Source organism: Falco naumanni, chromosome 15 (genome assembly GCF_017639655.2).
Source record: "Falco naumanni isolate bFalNau1 chromosome 15, bFalNau1.pat, whole genome shotgun sequence".
Taxonomy (NCBI): domain Eukaryota; kingdom Metazoa; phylum Chordata; class Aves; order Falconiformes; family Falconidae; genus Falco; species Falco naumanni.
This window is the reverse complement of record NC_054068.1, coordinates 21,316,382-21,323,739: the sequence shown is the minus strand read 5'-3', so window position 1 is coordinate 21,323,739 and position 7,358 is coordinate 21,316,382.

Genomic DNA, 7,358 nt, shown 5'->3' with positions numbered 1-7,358 from the left:
CGCCCGCCCACCTAGCGGCACGCACGCCGTATGCAAATCAGCGCGCCGGTGACGTCATGCGCCGCGCCCCCTCCCGAGACCACGCCTCTTTCGGACCATGGGGCGTGGTTTACTCTGGCTCCGCCCCCCCGTGGCTCCGCCTCGGCCGCGTCCCCTCAGGAGGGTGAAGGCGCCATCACAGCCCCCTGGCCCCGCCGCCATTAGAGCCCCCGGCGGCCATCTCGGCCCCGCGGTGGCCCCCGCTGCCCGGCAGCCACGCAGGACGGCACTTGCCAAGCTGGCGGCAGGGGACGCGAGGAGCCGCGCCCAGGCCACGCTCAGGCCACACTTACACCTCAGAGAGGGCAGCCTGGCCCATGCCTGCCGTGGCAGGTGTCCAGAAGTTTGGGGTTTTACCCTACATCTCTCAGTTCCCACACGTCAAACGGAGCTCGCAGTGCCGTCCGCCTCGAACGGGTGTTGGGGAGGGTCGTTAGAATCCTGGGGAGCTCTTGGCTGCCCCAGTGATGGAGGACGTAGCAAAGGCCCTGAGGAAACGGTGCTCAGAGGAGGGTTGGACTGTGTGCAGTAAAGAAACCTTGGGGCCCCCTGTGGAACAGTGAAGAAAAAGTAGTGAATAGCTGCTCAAAAAAAGAAAAAAAATTGAATAAAATACTGGAAAAAGACCACAAAATACTGAATTGCCAGCCAGCCAGGGCGCTCATGGGTAAGGGCTCACACTGGCAGACCAGGACGGGATCACGCAGTTAAGGGCTGCGTTGGCCCGGAGGTGGGCAGCAAAGCCACCGGCACAGATGACCTTCGTGCATGGATGCACCCACGGCCCCTCCTGCAGCACGATGCCCAGGCTGGCAGCAGGGAACAGGATAAATCCCACTGCCCACCAGTGTGGCCCAGCCAATCACATTTTGGGGGTGCCACAAGATTGAGATTTTGGCACCTCTCCCACCCTTTCAGTGCAGGGCCCTCTGTTTCAGGGCTAGGTGTTGGCCCGTCACTTTCCATCATGACTCTGGGGCTTTCTGCACGGGGATGGAGACAGAGGCACTCCTGTAAAAGTGATCTTGTCCCCAGAGCAGGATCTACAATGGCTGATCACATTGTTGGTGGGATGTACAAGATCCTCCTGGGGCAGTAAGGGGAAGTCAGATGCCGAATTTCGTGATGGATCATCTAAAAGTGGTGCCTGCAACTACGCAGCCTCTGCCAGAGCAGTGGTAATGGCACAGCCCCCTCCACCCCTGCAGCCAGACCTCTGAATTCCACAGTAAAAAATATATCTGTCCAAGTGTTGGGTCAGTAGCAGCAGTGGGACACAAGTCTGCCACCAGCTCAGCAACAACAGCTTTTTGGGTGCCTTCCCAGTCTCCCAGCAGCAGGATCCCAGCAGGACAGCTCTCAGCATCCTCCCTGGATGGATTTGCCCCAAAATCTCAGCTTTGCTTCCAGCAGCAGGTGGAAACAGGGGACGGGGAGAATCCCATCTCAGTTTCTCTGCCTGGTTGATTCCAGGAGCAGTTTTCCCAGCACAAGTCGGCATCAGTCCAATGTCAGAAGATTTTCCCTGGATGCCAAGGCATTCCATGGGTCTGCCCTGGCTCGGTGAGCTGTGGTGAAGCAGAGCTCCCTTCCTGCCCCAGGCTGCCTCATCCTGCCTGGGCAAAGAGCCCTGTTGGGGATGCCACCTACCATCTTACCCGCACCAGGAGCTACCAGAGCACTGTGAGCAAGCTAGAGCCCACCACAGCCACCAGTCTGCAGCCCCCTCATTCAGGTGGAGATGAGGGCAGGAGAGGGCCTCCTCCTCTCAGCTGGCAAAGCCCCCGCGCTTCTTGCTATTGAGTGTCATGCTAGGACACAGCGCTCAGGAAAGTGGCTTTGTGCTGGCACCCCGGGGCTGCGCAGCTGGGAACACTTAAAAACAAAAAGCAGCAAAATCCAGCCTGTGCTTGGCAGCCCATTTGGCTTAGTGGAAATTATTTGAAGAGCTAGCCCAGCGCAAGAGCTGGCTCTGCTCCTCTATCCATCGCAGGACAAGGACAGAGGGAAGCATTGGGGCTGGGTTATGGCTCTCTTCTCCTTCCTACACCCTTGGGAGCTCTCCGGAGACTTTGTTTTTTGACGAGCAGCCCACATCCTTCTGCCAAGCATCCTGCACTCAAGGGAAACCTCCTCCCAGACTTGGATTTTACCATCCTGTGTAATCCACCATTAAATAAGCATCAAAAAAAAAAGCCCTATGCTGACCATGTCCACACAGCCAGTTAAACAAGAGGTATTTGTTTTGCACAGAGCGACATCACTGCCGGTGCAACAACCCCAGCAGTTCATTGCAACTGCAGCCCCTCTCCCTTGGCACAGGCTCTGTGGAAATGCCCTTATTACCACATTTTAAGCATTTTACCAGCAAGGCTCTCAGACTCTGGGTGCTGCATTAAGTGCTTGCCGTCGTCTGCTTTTGTAGCGGGTAGCACATTTAAGTCTCACCGCTTCAAGCAATAAAATGCATTTATATAACCCCGAGCTGTGCAGGGCGAGGCTGCTGGGATGCCTCTCACTCCTTCCCAGCAGTGTCCTCAGCCTCCAGCTCACTGCTTAGGGGAGAAGGAAAGCTCTTCCTCAGTCCATACAGAGGAGCTGCTCCAATTTTTAATTGGATACAGAGCACTCACTCCTATGTGGTCATGGGCATCGCTCCGAATCTCACCGCAGCCTCCACACAGCGCACTGAGGCCCTCTCCCTTGCATGCAGACTGGCTCAGCTGCCTCCCTCCAGTGCTGTGTGTCCTCCAAAATTTCAGCACCACCTTTCCCAACTGATGGTCACCTGCACTAACAAAAGCTCTTGCAGAGAACCTAGTCAAGTGCTTCGTTACTGCTTCAATTCAATGCTTTTTCCCAATGGTCAAGGCAGAAACACCAGCTTGGTATTTTATTTGCATGACGCACACTGGTTTAGCCCCACAGTGTTTTAGCTTTTCTCACAGGTCAGAGTCCTGCAGCACTGTTGTTCATCCATGTTAGAAAATAACCAGAGGGCCATGGCAGTATTTAGCTTCTGAGGAAGCTGTGGACATGCAGGAGACAATACTGCAGCTGCAACCTCACGAGTGTCAAGAGCAAGGGGAACTTTTTGCCTCTTACACACAGCTCCTCCAGTCCGACGTGACAGTTGTGTTTTGCACCAAAGAGCAAAGCTGTTCATACATCCTTGCTTCACAGAGCATCAGAAACCCCAGGTCATTACTGCAGAGCCTGTTGCTCCCCCCATATTTATGCAGCTCCGTGTTGCAATTGGCACCTACATTTAAAAAAAAAGGCAATTTTCCAACCCTCCAACCTGTCACAATTCTTTCCCAATCCTGCTTCTGCCTTCCTGGGCACTCAGTGCTACTCCCAGCTTGATGCCATCAGAAGCACAGGGGGTGGCTTATTCCCCTGTCCGCAACCTCTGCCGCTAGTGGAAACACCAAATTGGACTTGATGTGAGACTAAACCCCCTGGACCCTCAAATTAATTATGCTTCATGGGGTGGGATAATCACTAAAATTAGTTTGAGGTGGTTTTTTTCCTAGACCAGCACCGGCTGGACAGGGCCTGTTACCTGCTAGGTTTGTCCCGAGGATTAGATAAGTAGGGCATAGTTCCCCAAACTCGTCTACTTTTTTTGCTACTTAGAGGCACTATTTTGAAAGAGATGGAATAAAAGCAACATCCCACATGTCCTCCATGCTGTCAAGATGCCACTATGGCTCCAAGATTTTATCAGTGAATTTTCCTGCACTGAAGCATCCGTTTCCTACGGGCACCCAGCCCGCAGCACCCAGGGCTCTGTAACGCCAGGGCACCAGCAGCTCTGGCTGCCATCCCAGCACAGCCCATCTTTTTTAGCAAAGTAATGCAAGCACCAGGTGTTTCTGCCATCTCAGCACCATCTCTAAATATCGTTAACAATCTCAAAAGCAAATGAAGGATAAATATTGTTATCTTAAGTCAGGAGGCTGTTTACACCAATGTGCTTGACTTTGCAGGCTGAGAGTCCTCGCAGGGGATGACAGCAGCTCGGCAGAGGGGCAGTCCTGCTGCCAAGGCACTGTAACCCCCCCTGCTTGATTTCACACACAGTTCTGCACAAATTAGGGATACAGCTAGACTCAGTGGTGTCCGAGCACTCAGCTAATTCACATTGTAGATGGGAAAAGCCTTTACTGAACATTTGCTAACAGAAAGTCAAAAGTGGCGTCCCAGCAGGAGAGACTGTGCCTTCCTCGGCAGTGAAATCTGTTCTTTCACATTTACTAGTTCTGGCATTCATTGCAAATCAAATCCAACAGAAAAATAGTTTTTGCTTGCTCGTTCCTGTTGCCCTCCTCTCCTCTTCCTCCTCCCTGAACTCCTTTTCCTCGTACTCTCTCCTTCATAAACCAGCAGAAAGCCAGGTCTGTTAAGGAATTCACTGCCTTGGTAGAAAATCTGCTCACCTACTTTATGCAGCAAATGTTGCCACATCTCCTTGCAAATTGAAAAGGAGAACTGCATGAAATCCCCCTGGGATGCTCTGGCTACCTCAGTGCAGCAAGGTTCAGACTAAACTGCTTGTTTCACTTGCTGCAGTGCCTGGTTTAAATCCAATTTAGTTCAGGACACGTAAAATAGCCACTGTTCCGCTCTCCAGGAATCGGCAGGCACAGCCAGAGCCAAGCGAAGCGCTGGCAAGTCCTGCCTTGTGTGCACACACACCAAGCTGTGCTCACTTTAGGGCTACCTTTCATCACCTGCAACATTTTTAAGCATGTTTTTTGAAACCTCACCCGAGTCACTACAAAGTCATGGCCAAGACGCAAGGGTAGGTGCTACAGCAGTGAAGGCCCCATGGCGCCGAGGCTGGGTGCAGGCAGAGGGCTGGCTGCCTCGACCCTCCCCTGGCCACGCTTTTGCTCACTCTACAGATCACCACCACCTAATACCAGATCACTCGTCTGAGGCACACACGGAAATCCCTTCTCGGGAAAGCACGGCTCCCCTTTCCCCGACACCACATCTCCAGCTGAATTGTGTTCAGTGCCAACGTGGCCCCTGGGTTTCCTGCCAAGCCGCCACCACAGCCAGCTCTGGCCAACGCTGCGCTGTCCCCAGGTCTGGTTTCACAAGACTTAAAATTAAGAAAAGTGCTGCCCCGCAAAAGCCCAGAGGGAAATATTACAAAATGCCCGTGCACAGTTTGGAGCAAGGCCCCATCTGCAGGAGGCCCAGCGCTGCCTGGCTTTACCTATCACCTCACATCAGATTTACTACAGGAATTGCCAAGGGGCCGCCCTGCTCCGTGATAACAAAATCTTCCCAGAGACAGAGGCAGAAATAGCCACACAGTGGCTTATTGCCTAAAACACCAATGAAACAGCTCAGCCTCTAACAGCAGCTGCCCTGTATAGTGCAGAGACACCAATTTTTTTTTCCTTCCTTCCATCCTGGAATCTGCCCCCTTGACTCCAGACAGATGAGCAAATATTTAATCAACACATTTGACCTTTTATCAGCCCTCAATGCCAATGGCTTTCTGCACACAATTTAGGTGCTCTTTCCTGGAACTTGCTGCAAAGCTGGGACTAGGACCATGTTACAAGGGTCTTCAAATCTCAAATCTTTGAAAAATTACCTTAAATTCTGGATTTGAAAACTGAGAGAACATGAACACATCATGTTCTGTTCTTTTATATTTTAATAGCATTTAAGTTTGTACCTCTTACTCCTGTAGGGCAGTATAAAGTAGAAAACAAGTGCTACCTAGAAACATCTAAAAGCTGAGCGTCCTTTTAATTCCTTTTCCTGTGTACATTTAAAATTTTCCAAGTTTCTTGTGGGAAGAAGGGGTTGAAGTTGACTGAGCTAAATGATGCCTCAAAGTGGCTGAGAACAAGCAGCTCATTGCACCAAGCCAGCAGAGAGCAGCCTGCTCCTCCTGGTTTTAGCTGGCTTTACTGGAGACCTTCTCACAGTGTTATTCTTCCTACTAACCTTTTGTTCCTGATCATTGTTGAAATGCCAGAGTCTCACACGAGTGAGTTTATTTCCAGTTCAAAGGATGTTCCAGGTGCACGGCCTAACTTCGCTCAACCCTTTTCTTCCCCCTCACCTGCTCAGAGCAGTGTGGTTCAGCGAGGACTCATCATTCACCAAAAGCCACCACTACTTCAGTCCGAAGCTCAGTGTCACTCAGAAGCAATACAAAGAACAAGAAACCCTACCTGCACACGGGGTTACCTGGTTATGTTCACAGGATATGCAGTATATATTGTTGACACATTTTTGAAGTATAGCAGCACCAGTTATATTTGATAACTATAAACACTTTATTTTTACAGTATATAAAAATACAGGAACAAGGTATTATACATAAAAATATAAACTTAAAAATAAGATTGAGAAGATCTCTGCTTAAGAGGGAAGACAAACAGGATCATACTGTGCAAGCCCCAGACTTCAGAAAATAAAACTATTCTGGCAGTTTATGTGGTGGTATACTCAATCCAAACAGGACAGATGCTGCTTACCACTGCCAGAGACATGCCAAGGGATACACTTCCAGTACAGGGGACTCTCCTCTTGCAGCTTCCAACATCCTTGCAAGTTAAGTTTCATTTTATGTTTAAGGAAAGTAAAGTACTCTTTCATGATCCCCTCAGCATATTTATGGTAAGGAAGCCAAGAGCCCACCTGTCCAGCACACGAGCTGCGATCCCACCTGAGGGGCTCAGAGTCACAGAACCCAGTGAGTCTGCAGCACACTTCTGCACAAATACAACTGGAAGCTGGCTGTGACTGGCTGGGGAGCTAGCAACTATGACTAAAGGGACACAAAAAAGGTCAGTGAAAGCAAGCTCATGAAATCCCTGAATTTTCACAGGTTCCTCAAAGAAAAAAAAAAAAAGCAGCCAGTATTGTTTTCCAAGGTACTGGCTGTTTCAGTATGTTGCTGTCTTTAAGGAAGGGCACCACGGAACTGCAGCAGTCAACAATACAAGAATCATCTCCCTCCTCTTTACTTCTGCTTCTCCAGTTTCATTTTCCACAGCCAAAACATCCAAGTTTGCTTGCAGGTAAAGCAGGGAAAAGAGAACGGAAAGGAAATGGGGGCAAAGTAGTAAGGAATTAAGTGCAAATTATATGCTCATGGGGGAAAAAAAACACCTACACACAAAAGACAAAAGGCTCTCTGTAGATTTTCTCAGCCTGTTCTCTCCGTGGCCACAAAACAAGGTCTGCCCTCATTAGGGAATAACTTCCAACTAACCCTAGACCTTCACAAGAACATGGGAGTGTGTTCCTTATAGCAGCGAACTTGCTTTCACACTGAGTAT